Source organism: Triticum dicoccoides, chromosome 6B (assembly GCF_002162155.2).
Source record: "Triticum dicoccoides isolate Atlit2015 ecotype Zavitan chromosome 6B, WEW_v2.0, whole genome shotgun sequence".
In the NCBI taxonomy this organism is placed as follows: domain Eukaryota; kingdom Viridiplantae; phylum Streptophyta; class Magnoliopsida; order Poales; family Poaceae; genus Triticum; species Triticum dicoccoides.
Genome location: NC_041391.1, coordinates 557,216,282 through 557,234,338, shown reverse-complemented (window position 1 = coordinate 557,234,338; position 18,057 = coordinate 557,216,282).

Sequence of the window (18,057 nt, the reverse complement as noted above, 5' to 3'; positions counted from 1 at the left end):
GGATGACCCAGTCCCGCAGCTAGCCGGTCCACGCGTACCACTCGCTCGGCTCGAGCGCAGGCGTCGTGTGGGTTAGCGGTGGCGGTAGCACGCAGTTGCCGCCCGCAGAGAGGGCCATGGCCTTCACCAGCGCCGCTTGGTAGGCGACCTCGTCCGCTTCGGCCTTCAGCCGTTCCTCCTCGATGGAGTTGGTGAAGGCCTCCGTCGGCGCCGCCTGGTAGGCAGCCTCGTTGTCCTCCTCCTCCGGCTTGACGACGGGGGAAGGCGGGGGGTTGACATGGTGGTGTTGCACGCCGAGCCGCCTTTGCTCCTCGTGCTCGAGGGCAAACCAGACCTCCCAATGGGGAGAGTCTGCGGCGTACTCGGGCATGCGCCGCTGCTCCGACGTGAGCTGCGCCCGACGCCTGCGCACCTCCTCGTCGTGCACCCGTTGTGTCCGCGGACCCGGCGGCACCGGGATCCGTTGCGGATCGAGGTGCCAGTGGTGCGGCAGCATCACGTCGAGGTGCGACAACAGCTGCTTGAACTCTCAGTGCCATCGCGCTTGGTGCATCGCAATGTGCAGACGCTGGCGAGTGGGGCGGGCAGGAGCCGGTGGCGGAGGAGGAGTAGGCGTCAGGGTTGAACTTCCCCTTGCCCTTGCCGGAGCCACTGCCGAACAACCCCATGTCTAGGGTTTCGGTTGTCGCCGACGAGGAAGCACGAGGGGGCTGGTGGGAGTCCGGGGGTGGACGGAAGTGGATGAGCCCCCCCGGCATGCGTGGATTAGAAAAGAACGTTTTCACTGGCTGACGCATGGGCCGGTGTCGGTGGTCGCCATAAATATGACCGCGTTCGGTCGTTGGCCGGCCGCCAAGTGTGAACGCGGCAGACAACGAGGGAGCGTGTGGCGCGTCCGCACCAACGCATTTCAGACGTAAATTTAGGTCGAAATGAATCCGCGCGGACGCAAAGCAGGCGTGTTTTGAAAATGTGTCGGCGTGTTGGGTCAACGTTCTTGTCCGCGGTGACCTAAGTGAACGTGGGCGGACGAAATGGGTCGCCCGTTTGGAGTTGCTTAAGGGCGTTCGATGGGAGTTTCTTCCCGGCGTACGACCTAAATGCAGCGACCTTTGACAAACTGAGAGCCTACAACCTACCGTTCTCGTGGCTAGAGTACTGGACTGATTGTTCGAGACAGGCAGACAGCCCCCTTTAGGCCTTGTACTGATGGGGAACGTAGCAGAAATTCAAAAATTTCTACGCAACACCAAGATCAATCTATGGAGTAATCTAGCAACGAGGGAAAGGGGAGTGCATCTACATACCCTTGTAGATCGCTCAGCGGAAGCGTTCAAGTGAACGGGGTTGATGGAGTCGTACTCGTCGTGATCCAAATCACCGATGATCCTAGTGCCGAACGGACGGCACCTCCGCGTTCAACACACATGCAGCCCGGTGACGTCTCCCATGACTTGATCCAGCAAGGAGAGAGGGAGAGGTTGGGGAAGACTCCATCCAGCAGCAGCACGACGGCGTGGTGGTGGTGGAGGAGCGTGGCAATCCTGCAGAGCTTCGTCAAGCACCGCGGGAGAGGAGGAGGAAGAGAGGTAGGGCTGCGCCAGGGAGAGGATTAACTCGCGTGTTTGCAACCCCCAATACCTCAAGTATATATAGGGAAAGGGGAGGGGCTGCACCCCCATCTAGGGTTCCCTCCCTAGGGGTCGCGGCAGCCCCAAAAGCCATCTAGGGTGGCGGCCAAGGGGGGGAAAGGGGGAAACTTGCCCCCCAAGTAAGGTGGAGGCGCCCCCTCCCCAAACCCTAGGCGCCTTGGGCCCTGGTGGGGAGGGGGCGCACCAGCCCACCTGGGGCTGGTCCCCTCCCATACTTGGCCCATGCTGCCCTCTGGGGCCGGTGGCCCCACTTGGTGGACCCCCGGGACCCTCCCGGTGGTCCCGGTACATTACCAATAGCACCCGAAACTTTTTCGGTGACCAAAACAGGACTTCCCATATATAAATCTTTACCTCCGGACCATTCCAGAACTCCTCGTGACGTCCGAGATCTCATCCAGGACTCCGAACAACATTCGGTAACCATGTACATCTATTCCCTATAACCCTAGCGTCACCGAACCTTAAGTGTGTAGACCCTGCGGGTTCGGGAGACATGTAGACATGACCAAGACAACTCTCCGGCCAATAACCAACAACGGGATCTGGATACCCATGTTGGCTCCCACATGTTCCACGATGATCTCATCGGATGAACCACGATGTCGAGGATTCAATCAATCCCGTATTCAATTCCCTTTGTCTAGCGGTATAGTACTTGCCCTAGATTCGATCGTCGGTATCCCGATACCTTGTTCAATCTCGTTACCGGCAAGTCTCTTTACTTGTTTCGTAACACATCATCCCATGATCAACCCCTTGGTCACATTGTGCACATTATGATGATGTCCTACCGAGTGGGCCCAGAGATACCTCTCCGTCACACGGAGTGACAAATCCCAGTCTCGATTCGTGCCAACCCAACAGACACTTTCGAAGATACATGTAGTGAACCTTTATAACCACCAAGTTACGTTGTGACATTTGGTACACCCAAAGCATTCCTACGGTATCCGGGAGTTGCACAATCTCATGGTCTAAGGAAATGATACTTGACATTAGAAAAGCTTTAGCATACGAACTACACGATCTTTGTGCTAGGCTTAGGATTGGGTCTTGTCCATCACATCATTCTCCTAATGATGTGATCCCGTTATCAACGACATCCAATGTCCATGGTCAGGAAACCGTAACCATCTATTGATCAACGAGCTAGTCAACTAGAGGCTTACTAGGGACATGGTGTTGTCTATGTATCCACACATGTATCTGAGTTTCCTATCAATACAATTATAGCATGGATAATAAACGATTATCACGAACAAGGAAATATAATAATAACTAATTTATTATTGCCTCTAGGGCATATTTCCAACAGTCTCCCACTTGCACTAGAGTCAATAATCTAGTTCACATCACCATGTGATTAACACTCACAGGTCACATCGCCATGTGACCAACATCCAAAGAGTTTACTAGTGTCACTAAACTAGTTCACATCATCATGTGATTAAGACTCAATGAGTTCTGGGGTTTGATCATGTTTTGCTTGTGAGAGAGGTTTTAGTCAACGGGTCTGCAACATTCAGATCCGCATGTACTTCGCGAATCTCTAGGTCATATTGTAAATGCTGCTTCCATGCTCCACTTGGAGCTATTCCAAATGGTTGCTCCACTATACGTATCCGGTTTTCTACTCAGAGTCATTCGGATAGGTGTTAAAGCTTGCATACGTAACCCTTTACGCCGAACTCTTTATCACCTCCATAATCGAGAAACATGTCCTTATTACTCCAAGGACAATTTTGACCGCTATCCAATGATCCATTCCTGGATCACTCTTGTACCCCCTTGCCAGACACATGGCAAGGCACACATCAGGTGCGGTACTCAGCATAGCATACTGTAGAGCCTACGTCTAAAGCATAGGGGACGACCTTCGTCATTTCTCTCTTTTCTGCCGTGGTCAAGCTTTTAAGTCTTAACTTCATACCTTACATCTCAGGAAAGAACTCCTTCTTTAACTGATCCATCTTGAACACCTTCAAGATCATGTCAAGGTATATGCTCATTTGAAAGTACCATTAAGCGGTTTTTGAGCTATCTTGATGCTCAATGTTCAAGTAGCTTAAATTAGGTTTTCCCTTGAAAAACACTTTTCAAATATCCCTATATGCTTTCCAGAAACTCTACATCATTTCTGATCAATAATATGTCAACAACATATACTCATTAGAAATTCTGTAGTGCTCCCACTCACTTCTTTGGAAATACAAGTTTCTCATAAACTTTGTATAAATCCAAAATCTTTGATCAAAGTGTATATTCCAACTCCGAGATGCTTACTCCAGTCCATGGAAGGATCGCTAGAGCCAGCATACCTTTTAGCATCCTTAGGATCGACAAAACCTTTCTGATTGTATTACATACAACCTTTCCTTACGAAAACTGGTAAGGAAACTCGTTTTGACATCCATCTGCCAGATTTCATAAATGCAGCTAATGCTAACATGATTCCGATGGACTTGAACTTGTGAAAAACTCTTCGCCACAAGTCGAGCTTCATAGACGGTGACATTACCGTCCACGCCCGTCTTCTTCTTAAAGATCCATTTTTCTCAATGGCTTGCCGATCATCGGGCAAGTCCACCAAAGTCCATGCTTTGTTCTGATACATGGATCGTATCTCGGATTTCATGGCTTCTAACCATTTGTCGGAATATGGGCCCACCATCGCTTCTCCATAGCTCGTAGGTTCATTATTGTCTAGCAACATGACCTTCAAGATAGGATTACTGTACCACTCTGAAGTTGTACGCATCCTTGTCACCCTACGAGGTATGGTAGTGACTTGATCCAAAACTTCATGATCACTATCATAAGCTTCTACTTCAATTGGTGTAGGCGCTACAGGAACAACTTCCTGTGCCCTGCCACACACTAGTTGAAGTGATGGTTCAATAACCTCATCAAGTCTCCACCATCCTCCCACTCAATTTTTGAGACAAACTTTTCCTCGAGAAAGGACCCGATTCAAGAAACAATCCCTATTGCTTTCGGATCTGAATTAAGAGGTATACCCAACTGTTTTGGGTGTCCTATGAAGATGCATTTTATCCGCTTTGGGTTCGAGCTTATCAACCTGAAACTTTTCCACATAAGCGTCGCAGCCCCAAACTTTTAAGAAACGACAGCTTAGATTTCTCCAAACCATAGTTCATACGGTGTCGTCTCAACGGAGTTATGTGGTGCCCTATTTAAAGAGAATGTGGTTGTCTCTAATGCCTAACCCATGAATGATAGTGGTAATTCGATAAGAGACATCATGGTACGCACCATATCCAATAGGGTGCAACTATGATGTTCGGACACACCATCACACTATGGTGTTCCAGGCGGTACAATTTCCACAATGTCTTAATTGCGTGCCAAAGCTTGTAACTCAGATACTCATCTCTATGATCATATCATAGACATTTTATCGTCTTGTCACGATGATCTTCAACTTCACTCTGAAATTACTTGAACCATTCAATAATTCAGACTTGTGTTTTATCAAGTAAATATACTCAGTATCTATTCAAATCATCCGTGAAGTAAGAACATAACGATATCCACTACGTGCCTCAGCACTCATTGGACTGCACACATCAAAATGTATTACTTCCAACAAGTTGCTTTCTTGTTCCATTTTATTGAAAATGAGGCTTTCAGTCATCTTGCCCATGTGGTATGATTTGCATGTCTCAAGTGATTCAAAATCAAGTGAGTCCAAACGGTCCACTTGCATGGAGTTTCTTCATGCATATACACCAATGGACATGGTTCGCATGTCTCAAACCTTTCAAAAACGAGTGAGTCCAAAGATCCATCAACATGGAGCTTCTTCATGCGGTTTATACCAATATGACTTACATGGCAGTGCCACAAGTAGGTGATACTATCATTACTATCTTATATCTTTTGGCATGAACATGTGTATCACTATGATCGAGATTCAATAAACCATTCATTTTAGGTGCAAGACCATTGAAGGTATTATTCAAACAAACAGAGTAACCATTATTCTCCTTAAATGAATAACCGTATTGTGATAGACATAATCCAATCATGTCTATGCTCAACGCAAACACCAAATAGCAATTATTTAGGTTTAACACCAATCTCGATGGTAGAGGGAGCGTGCGATGCTTGATCACATCAAGCTTGGAAAACTTCCAACACATATCGCCAGCTCACCTTTAGCTAGTCTCCGTCTACTCCGTAGCCTTTTATTTCGAGTTACTAACACTTAGCAACCGAACCGATATCTAATACCCTGGTGCTACTAGGAGTACTAGTAAAGTACACATTAACATAATGTATATCCAATATACTTCTATCGACCTTGCCATCCTTCTCATCTACCAAGTATCTGGGGTAATTTTGCTCTAGTGACTGTTCCCCTTATTACAGAAGCACTTAGTCTCAGGTTTGGGTTCAACCTTGGGTTTCTTCACTAGAGCAGCAGCTGATTTTCCGTTTCATGAAGTATCCCTTCTTGCCCTTGCCCTTCTTGAAACTAGTGGTTTCACTAACCATCAACAATTGATGCTCCTTCTTGATTTCTACTTTCGCGGTGTCAAACATCGCGAATATTTCAAGGATCATCATATCTATCCCTGATATCTTATAGTTCATCACGAAGCTCTAGCAGCTTGGTGGTAATGACTTTGGAGAAACATCACTATCTTATCTGGAAGATTAACTCCCACTCGATTCAAGTGATTGTGGTACTCAGACAATCTGGGCACAAGCTCAACGATTGAGCTTTTCTTCCTTAGTTTGCAGGCTTAGAAACTCATCGGAGGTTTTATACCTCTTGACGTGGGCACGAGCCTGAAATCCCAATTTCAGCCCTCGAAACATCTCATATGTTCCGCGACGTTTCAAAATCGTCTTCGGTGCCTCAACTCTAAACCGTTTAACATTACTAAACTATTACGTAGTTATCAAAATGTGTATGTCAGATGTTCGCAACATCCACAGACGACGTTCGAGGTTCAGCACACTGAGCGGTGCATTAAGGACATAAGCCTTCTTCGAAGCAACGAGGACAATCCTCAGTTTACGGACCTAGTCCGCATAATCGCTACTATCAACTTTCAACTAAATTTTCTCTAGGAACATATCTAAACAGTAGAACTAAAGCGTGAGCTTACGACATAATTTGCAAAGATCTTTTGACTATGTTCAGGATAATTAAGTTCATCTTATGAACTCCCACTCAGATAGACATCCCTCTAGTCATCTATGTGATTACATGATCCGAGTCAACTAGGCCGTGTCTGATCATCACATGAGACGGACTAGTCATCATCGATGAACATCTTCATGTTGATCGTATCTACCATATGACTCATGCTTGACCTTTCGGTCTCTTGTGTTCCGAGGCCATGTCTGTACATGCTAGGCTCGTCAAGTCAACCTAAGTGTTTCGCGTGTGTAAATCTGGCTTACACTGTATGTGAACGTTAGAATCTATCACACCCGATCATCATGTGGTGCTTCGAAACAACGAACTTTCGCAACGGTGCACAGTTAGGGGGAACACTTTCTTGAAATTTTAATGAGGGATCATCTTATTTACTACCGTCGTTCTAAGCAAATAAGATGCATAAACATGATAAACATCACATGCAATCAAAAAGTGACATGATATGGCCAATATCATCTTGCTCCTTTTGATCTCCATCTTCGGGGCTCCATGATCATCATCGTCACCGGCATGACACCATGATCTCCATCATCGTGCCTCCATGAAGTTGTCTCGCCAACTATTACTTCTACTACTATGGCTAACGGTTTAGCAATAAAGTAAAGTAATTACATGGCGTTGTTCAATGACACACAGGTCATACAATAAATTAAGACAACTCCTATGGCTCCTGCCGGTTGTCATACCCATCGACATGCAAGTCGTGATTCCTATTACAAGAACATGACCAATCTCATACATCACATATCATTCATCACATTCTTTTTGGCCATATCACATCACATAGCATACCCTGCAAAAACAAGTTAGACGTCCTCTAATTGTTGTTTGCATGTTTTACGTGGCTGCTATGGGTTTCTAGCAAGAACGTTTCTTACCTATGCAAAAATACAACGTGATATGTCAATTGCTATTTACCCTTCATAAGGACCCTTTTCATCGAATCCGATCCGACTAAAGTGGGAGAGACTGGCACCCGCTAGCCACCTTATGCAACTAGTGCATGTCAGTCGGTGGAACCTGTCTCACGTAAGTGTACGTGTAAGGTCGGTCCGGGCCGCTTCATCCCACAATACCGTCGAAACAAGATTGGACTAGTAACGGTAAGCATATTGAACAAAAATCAACTCCCACAACAACTTGTGTTCTACTCGTGCATAGAAACTACGCATAGACCTAGCTCATGATGCCACTGTTCGGGAACGTAGTAGAAATTCAAAATTTTCTACGCAACACCAAGATCAATCTATGGAGTAATCTAGCAACGAGGGAAATGGGAGTGCATCTACATACCCTTGTAGATCGCTAAGCGGAAGCGTTCAAGTGAACGGGGTTGACGGAGCCGTACTCGTCGTGATCCAAATCACCGATGATCCTAGTGCCGAACGGACGACACCTCCGCGTTCAACACACATGCAGCCCGGTGACGTCTCCCATGCCTTGATCCAGCAAGGAGAGAGGGAGAGGTTGGGGAAGACTCCTTCCAGCAGCAGCACGACGGCGTGGTGGTGGTGGAGGAGCGTGGCAATCCTGCAGGGCTTCGCCAAGCACCGCGGGAGAGGAGGAGGAAGAGAGGTAGGGCTGCGCCAGGGAGAGGATTAACTCGCGTGTTTGCAGCCCCCAATACCTCAAGTATATATAGGGGAAGGGGAGGGGCTGCACCCCCATCTAGGGTTCCCTCCCTAGGGGTGGCGGCAGCCCCAAAACCCATCTAGGGTGGCGGCCAAGGGGGGGAGAGGCGGAAACTTGCCCCCCAAGTAAGGTGGAGGCGCCCCCTCCCCAAACCCTAGGCGCCTTGGCCCCTGGTGGGGGGGCGCACCAGCCCACCTGGGGCTGGTCCCCTCCCACACTTGGCCCATGCTGCCCTCTGGGGCCGGTGGCCCCACTTGGTGGACCCCCGGGACCCTCCCGGTGGTCCCGGTACATTACCGATAGCACCCGAAACTTTTCTGGTGACCAAAACAGGACTTCCCATATATAAATCTTTACCTCCGGACCATTTCGGAACTCCTCGTGACGTCCGTGATCTCATCCGGGACTCCTAACAACATTCGGTAACCACGTACATCTATTCCCTATAACCCTAGCGTCATCGAACCTTAAGTGTGTAGACCCTACGGGTTCGGGAGACACGTAGACATGACCAAGACAACTCTCCGGCCAATAACCAACAGCGGGATCTGGATACCCATGTTGGCTCCCACATGTTCCACGATGATCTCATCGGATGAACCACGATGTCGAGGATTCAATCAATCCCGTATTCAATTCCCTTTGTCTAGCGGTATAGTACTTGCCCGAGATTCGATCGTCGGTATCCTGATACCTTGTTCAATCTTGTTACCGGCAAGTCTCTTTACTCGTTCCGTAACACATCATCCCGTGATCAACCCGTTGGTCACATTGTGCACATTATGATAATGTCCTACCGAGTGGGCCCAGAGATACCTCTCCGTCACACGGAGTGACAAATCCCAGTCTCGATTCGTGCCAACCCAACAGGCACTTTCGGAGATACCCGTAGTGCACCTTTATAGCCACCCAGTTATGTTGTGACATTTGGTACACCCAAAGCATTCCTACGGTATCCGGGAGTTGCACAATCTCATGGTCTAAGGAAATGATACTTGACATTAGAAAAGCTTAAGCATACGAACTACACAATCTTTGTGCTAGGCTTAGGATTGGGTCTTGTCCATCACATCATTCTCCTAATGATGTGATCCCGTTATCAACGACATCCAATGTCCATGGTCAGGAAACCGTAACCATCTATTGATCAACGAGCTAGTCAACTAGAGGCTTACTAGGGACATGGTGTTGTCTATGTTGGGGAACATAGTAATTTCAAAAAATTCCTACGCACACGCAAGATCATGGTGATGGCATAGCAACGAGAGGGGAGAGTGCTGTCCACGTACCCTCGTAGACCGTAAGTGGAAGCGTTAGCACAACGCGGTTGATGTAGTCGTACGTCTTCACGATCCGACCGATCCAAGCACCGAACGTACGGCACCTCCGAGTTCAGCACACGTTCAGCTCGATGACGATCCCCGGGCTCCGATCCAGCAAAGCTTCGGGGATGAGTTCCGTCAGCATGACGGCATGGTGACGATGATGATGTTCTACCGGCGCAGGGCTTCGCCTAAACTCCGCGATGATATGACCGAGGTGGAATATGGCGGAGGGGGGCACCGCACACGGCTAAGGAACGATCCATAGATCAACTTGTGTGTCTATGGGGTGTCCCCCCGCCCCCGTATATAAAGGAGCAAGGGGGGAGGCCGAGCGGCCCTTGAGGGCGCGCCAAGGAGGAGGAGTCCTCCTCCTAGTAGGAGTAGGACTCCTCCTTTCCTACTCCTACTAGGAGGGGAAAGGAAGGGGGAGAGGGGAAAGGAAAGAGGGGGGCGCCGCACCCCCCCTCCTAGTCCAATTCGGACCAGAGGGAGAGGGGGCACGCGGTCCACCCTGGCCGCCCCTCTCTCTTCCCACTAAGGCCCATGTGGCCCATTAACTCTCCCGGGGGGGGGGTTCCGATAACCCTCCGGCACTCTGGTTTTCTCCGAAAACATCCGGAACACTTCCGGTGTCCGAATATAGTCGTCCAATATATCAATCTTTATGTCTCGACCATTTCGAGACTCCTCATCATGTCCGTGATCACATCCGGGACTCCGAACAAACTTTGGTACATCAAAACTTATAAACTCATAATAAAACTATCATCGTAACGTTAAGCGTGCGGACCCTACGGGTTCGAGAACTATGTAGACATGACCTAGAACCATTCTCGGTCAATAAACAATAGAGGAACCTGGATGCCCATAGTGGTTCCTACATATTCTATGAAGATCTTTATCGGTCAAACCGCATAACAACATATGTTGTTCCCTTTGTCATCGGTATGTTACTTGCCCGAGATTCGATCGTCGGTATCCAATACCTAGTTCAATCTCGTTACCGGCAAGTCTCTTTACTCGTTACGTAATGCATCATCCCGTAACCAACTCATTGGTCACATTGCTTGCAAGGCTTATAGTGATGTGCATTACCGAGAGGGCCCAGAGATACCTCTCCGACAATCGGAGTGACAAAACCTAATCTCGAAATACGCCAACTCAACATGTACCTTTGGAGACACCTGTAGTACTCCTTTATAATCACCCAGTTACGTTGTGACGTTTGGTAGTACCCAAAGTGTTCCTCCGGTAAACGGGAGTTGCATAATCTCATAGTTACAGGAACATGTATAAGTCATGAAGAAAGCAATAGCAATATACTAAACGATCAAGTGCTAGGCTAACGGAATGGGTCATGTCAATCACATTATTCTCCTAATGATGAGATCCCATTAATCAAATGACAACACATGTCTATGGTTAGGAAACACAACCATCTTTGATTAATGAGCTAGTCAAGTAGAGGCATACTAGTGACTATATGTTTGTCTATGTATTCACACATGTATCATGTTTCCAGTTAATACAATTCTAGCATGAATAATAAACATTTTTCATGATATGAGGAAATAAATAATAACTTTATTATTGCCTCTAGGGCATATTTCCTTCAGTCTCCCACTTGCACTAGAGTCAATAATCTAGATTACATAGTAATGATTCTAACACCCATGGAGTCTTGGTGCTGATCATGTTTTGCTCGTGAGAGAGGCTTAGTCAATGGGTCTGCAACATTCAGATCTGTATGTATCTTGCAAATTTCTATGTCTCCCACTTGGACTTGGTCCCGGATGGAATTGAAGCGTCTCTTGATGTGCTTGGTCCTCTTGTGAAATCTGGATTCCTTTGCCAAGGCAATTGCACCAGTATTGTCACAGAAGATCTTCATTGGTCCCGATGCACTAGGTATGACACCTAGATCAGAAATGAACTCCTTCATCCAGACTCCTTCATTTGCTGCTTCTGAAGCAGCTATGTACTCCGCTTCACATGTAGATCCCGCCACGACGCTTTGTTTAGAACTACACCAACTTACAGCTCCACCGTTTAATAAAAATACGTATCCGGTTTGCGATTTAGAATCGTCCAGATCAGTGTCAAAGCTTGAATCAATGTAACCATTTACGACTAGCTCTTTGTCACCTCCATATACGAGAAACATATCCTTAGTCCTTTTCAAGTATTTCAGGATGTTCTTGATCGTTGTCCAGTGATCCACTCCTGGATTACTTTGGTACCTTCCTGCCAAGCTTATTGCTAAGCATACATCAGGTCTGGTACACAGCATTGCATACATGATAGAGCCTATGGCTGAAGCATAGGGAACATCTTTCATTTTCTCTCTATCTTCTGCAGTGGTCGGGCATTGAGTCTGACTCAACTTCACACCTTGTAGCACAGGTAAGAACCCTTTCTTTGCCTGATCCATTTTGAAATTTTTTAAAATTTTATCAAGGTATGTGCTTTTTGAAAGTCCTATTAAGCGTCTTGATCTATCTCTATAAATCTTGATGCCTAATATGTAAGCAGCTTCACCGAGGTCTTTCATTGAAAAACTTTTATTCAAGTATCCCTTTATGCTATCCAGAAATTCTATATCATTTTCAATCAATAATATGTCATCTACATAGAATATCAGAAATGCTATAGAGCTCCCACTCACTTTCTTGTAAATACAGGCTTCTCCAAAAGTCTGTATAAAACCATATGCTTTGATCACACTATCAAAACGTTTATTCCAACTCCGAGATGCTTGCACCAGTCCATAAATGGATCGCTGGAGCTTGCACACTTTGTTAGCACCTTTTGGATCAACAAAACCTTCTGGTTGCATCATATACAACTCTTCTTCCAGAAATCCATTCAGAAATGCAGTTTTGATATCCATTTGCCAGATTTCATAATCATGAAATGCAGCAATAGCTAACATGATTCGGACAGACTTAAGCATCGCTACGGGTGAGAAAGTTCATCGTAGTCAACCCCTTGAACTTGTCGAAAACCTTTCGCAACAAGTCGAGCTTTATAGACAGTTACATTACCATCAGCGTCAGTCTTCTTCTTAAAGATCCATTTATTCTCAATGGCTTGCCGATCATCGGGCAAGTCAACCAAAATCCATACTTTGTTCTCATACATGGATCCCATCTCAGATTTCATGGCCTCTAGCCATTTTGCGGAATCTGGGCTCATCATCACTTCCTCATAGTTCGTAGGTTCATCATGGTCAAGTAACATGACTTCTAGAATAGGATTACCGTACCACTCTGGTGCGGATCTTACTCTAGTAGACCTACGAGGTTCAGTAGAAACTTGATCTGAAGTTTCATGATCAATATCATTAGCTTCCTCACTAATTGGTGTAGTTGTCACAGGAACCGGTTCTTGTGATGAACTACTTTCCAACAAGGGAGCAGATACAGTTATCTCATCAAGTTCTACTTTCCTCCCACTCACTTCTTTCGAGAGAAACTCCTTCTCTAGAAAGGATCCGATTTTAGCAATGAAAATCTTGCCCTCAGATCTGTGATAGAAGGTGTACCCAATGGTCTCTTTTGGGTATCCTATGAAGACACATTTCTCCGATTTGGGTTCGAGCTTATCTGGTTGAAGTTTCTTCACATAAGCATCGCAGCCCCAAACTTTAAGAAATGACAACTTTGGTTTCTTGCCAAACCACAGTTCATAAGGCGTCGTCTCAATGGATTTTGATGGTGCCCTATTTAACGTGAATGCGACCGTCTCTAAAGCATAACCCCAAAACGATAGCGGTAAATCAGTAAGAGACATCATAGATCGCACCATATCTAGTAAAGTACGATTACGATGTTCGGACACACCATTTCATTGTGGTGTTCCGGGTGGCGTGAGTTGCGAAACTATTCCGCATTGTTTCAAGTGTAGACCAAACTCGTAACTCAAATATTCTCCTCCATGATCAGATCGTAGAAACTTTATTTTCTTGTTACGATGATTTTCCACTTCACTCTGAAATTCTTTGAACTTTTCAAATGTTTCAGACTTGTGTTTCATCAAGTAGATATACCCATATCTGCTCAAGTCATCTGTGAAGGTGAGAAAATAACGATACCCGCCACGAGCCTCAACATTCATTGGACCACAAACATCAGTATGTATGATTTCCAACAAATCAGTTGCTCGCTCCATAGTTCCGGAGAACGGCGTTTTAGTCATCTTGCCCATAAGGCACGGTTCTCAAGTACCAAGTGATTCATAATCAAGTGATTCCAAAAGCCCATCAGTATGGAGTTTCTTCATGCGTTTTACACCGATATGACCTAAACGGCAGTGCCACAAATAAGTTGCACTATCATTATCAACTCTGCATCTTTTGGTTTCAACACTATGAATATGTGTATCACTACTATCGAGATTTAATAAAAATAGACCACTCTTCAAGAGTGCATGACCATAAAAGGTATTACTCATATAAATAGAACAACCATTATTCTCTGATTTAAATGAATAACCGTCTCGCATCAAACAAGATCCAGATATAATGTTCATGCTTAACGCTGGCACCAAATAACAATTATTTAGGTCTAAAACTAATCCCGATGGTAGATGTAGAGGTAGCGTGCCGACCGCGATCACATCGACTTTGGAACCATTTCCCACGCGCATCGTCACCTCGTCCTTAGCCAATCTTCGCTTAAATCCGTAGTCCCTGTTTCGAGTTGCAAATATTAGCAACAGAACCAGTATCAAATACCCAGGTGCTACTGCGAGCATTAGTAAGGTACACATCAATAACATGTATATCACATATACCTTTGTTCACTTTGCCATCCTTCTTATCCGCCAAATACTTGGGGCAGTTCCGCTTCCAGTGTCCAGTCTGCTTGCAGTAGAAGCACTCAGTTTCAGGCTTAGGTCCAGACTTGGGTTTCTTCTCTTGAGCAACAGCTTGTTTGCTATTCTTCTTCAAGTTCCCCTTCTTCTCCCCTTTGCCCTTTTTCTTGAAACTGGTGGTCTTGTTAACCATCAACACTTGATGCTCCTTCTTGATTTCTACCTCTGCGGCCTTTAGCATTGCGAAGAGCTCGGGAATAGTCTTGTCCATCCCTTGCATATTATAGTTCATCATGAAGCTCTTGTAGCTTGGTGGCAGTGATTGGAGAATTCTGTCAATGACACTATCATCAGGAAGATTAACTCCCAGTTGAATCAAGTGATTATTATACCCAGACATTTTGAGTATGTGTTCACTGACAGAACTATTCTCCTCCATCTTGCAGCTATAGAACTTATTGGAGACTTCATATCTCTCAATTCGGGCATTTTCTTGAAATATTAACTTCAACTCCTGGAACATCTCATATGCTCCATGACGTTCAAAACGTCGTTGAAGACCCGGTTCTAAGCCGTAAAGCATGGCACACTGAACTATCGAGTAGTCATCAGCTTTGCTCTGCCAGACGTTCTTAACGTCGTCAGTTGCATCAGCAGCAGGCCTGGCACCCAGCGGTGCTTCCAGGACGTAATTCTTCTGTGCAGCAATGAGGATAATCCTCAGGTTACGGACCCAGTCCGTGTAATTGCTACCATCATCTTTCAACTTTGCTTTCTCAAGGAACGCATTAAAATTCAACGGAACAACATCATGAGCCATCTATCTACAACAAACATAGACAAGCAAAAATACTATCACGTACTAAGTTCATGATAAATTTAAGTTCAATTAATCATATTACTTAAGAACTCCCACTTAGACAGACATCTCTCTAGTCATCTAAGTGATCACGTGATCCAAATCAACTAAACCATGTCCGATCATCACGTGAGATGGAGTAGTTTCAATGGTGAACATTGTTGGAAATATGCCCTAGAGGCAATAATAAAGGTGTTATTATTATATTTCTTTGTTCATGATAATAGTCTTTTATTCATGCTATAACTGTATTATCCGGAAATCGTAATACACGTGTGAATACATAGACCACAATATGTCCCTAGTGAGCCTCTAGTTGACTAGCTCGTTGTGATCAACAGATAGTCATGGTTTCCTGGCTATGGACATTGGATGTCGTTGATAACGGGATCACATCATTAGGAGAATGATGTGATGGACAAGACCCAATATTAAGCATAGCACAAGATTGTGTAGTTCGTTTTGCTAGAGCTTTTTCAATGTCAAGTATCTCTTCCTTAGACCATGAGATCGTGTAACTCCCGGATACCGTAGGAGTGCTTTGGGTGTACCAAACGTCACAACGTAACTGGGTGACTATAAAGGTGCATTACAGGTATCTCCGAAAGTATCTGTTGGGTTGACACGGATCGAGACTGGGATTTGTCACTCCGTATGACGGAGAGGTATCTCTGGGCCCACTCGGTAATGCATCATCATAATGAGCTCAAGGTGACCAAGTGTTTGGTCACGGGATCATGCATTACGGTACGAGTAAAGTGACTTGCCGGTAACGAGACTGAACAAGGTATTGGGATACCGACGATCGGGTCTCGGGCAAGTAACGTACCGATTGACAAAGGGAATTCTATACGGGGTTTTGATCGAATCCTCGACATCGTGGTTCATCCGATGACAACATCGAGGAGCATGTGGGAGCCAACATGGGTATCCAGATCCCGCTGTTGGTTATTGACCTGAGGTCGTCTCGGTCATGTCTGCATGTCTCCCGAACCCGTAGGGTCTACACACTTAAGGTTCAGTGATGCTAGGGTTATCAGGAAGACAAGTATGTGATTACCGAATGTTGTTCGGAGTCCCGGATGAGATCCTGGTCGTCACGAGGAGTTTCGGAATGGTCCAGAGGTAAAGTTTTATATATGGGAAGTTGTTAAACGGACACCGGAAAGTTTCGGGGTCATACCGGTATTGTACCGGGACCACCGGAGAGGTTCCGGGGGTCCACCGGGAGGGACCACCCCTCCCGGGGGGCTACTTGGGCTGCGTAGGGATAGCAGCCAGCCCCTAGTGGGCTTGGCGCCCCCCCTTTGGGCCCATGCGCCTAGGGTTGGGGGGAAAACCCTAAAGGGGGCGCACCCCCCTTGCTTGGGGGGCAAGCCCCCCACCCCTTGGCCGCCGCCCCCCTCTAGGGTTTCCCCTAGAGGGCCGGCCCCCTTGCCCCTCTCCTCCTATATATAGAGGGGTGAGGGGAGGGCTGCTTAACACACAACTTAAGGCGCAGCCCCTCCCCTCCCCAACACCTCTCCTCATCCGTACGTGCTTGGCGAAGCTCTGTCGGAGTACTGCTGCACCAACCACACCACGCCGTCGTGCTGCCGTTGGAGCTGCCTTCCTCAACCTCTCCTTCCTCCTTGCTGGATCAAGATGGAGGAGACGTCGTCCGTCCCGTACGTGTGTTGAACGCGGAGGTGCTATCCGTTCAGCACTTGGTCATCGGTGATCCGAATCACGACGAGTACGACTCCATCATCACCATCCCCTTGAACGCTTCCGCACTCGATCTACAAGTGGTATGTAGATGCAAACTCTTCCCCTTGACTCGTTGCTTAGATGAAATCATAGATGGATCTTGGTGAAACCGTAGGAAAAAATTTAATTTTCTGCAACGTTCCCCAACAGTGGCATTATTAGCTAGGTCTATGCGTAGTTCTCTTTGCACGAGTAGAACACAATTTTGTTGTGGGCATGGATCTTGTCAACTTACTTGCCACTACTAGTCTTTTCTTGCTTCAACGGCATTGTGGGATGAAGCGGCCCGGACCAACCTTACACGTACGCTTACGTGAGACCGGTTCCACCGATTGACATGCACTAGTTGCATAAGGTGGCTGGCAGGTGTCTGTCTCTCCCACTTTAGTTGGAGCGGATTCGATGAAAAGGGTCCTTATGAAGGGTAAATAGAAGTTGACAAAAGATCACGTTGTGGTTATTCGTAGGTAAGAAAACGTTCTTGCTAGAACCCAATTGCAGCCACGTAAAAGATGCAACAACAATTAGAGGACGTCTAACTTGTTTTTGCAGCGATTGATCATGTGATGTGATATGGCCAGAAGTTGTGATGAATGATGAATTGTGATGTATGAGATCATGTTCTTTGTAATAGGATTCACGACTTGCATGTCGATGAGTATGACAACCGGAAGGAGCCATAGGAGTTGTCTTTATTTTTGTATGACCTGCGTGTCATTGAAAAACGCCATGTAACTTACTTTACTTTATTGCTAAACGCGTTAGTCATAGAAGTAGAAGTAGTCGTTGGCGTGACAACTTCATGAAGACACGATGATGGAGATCATG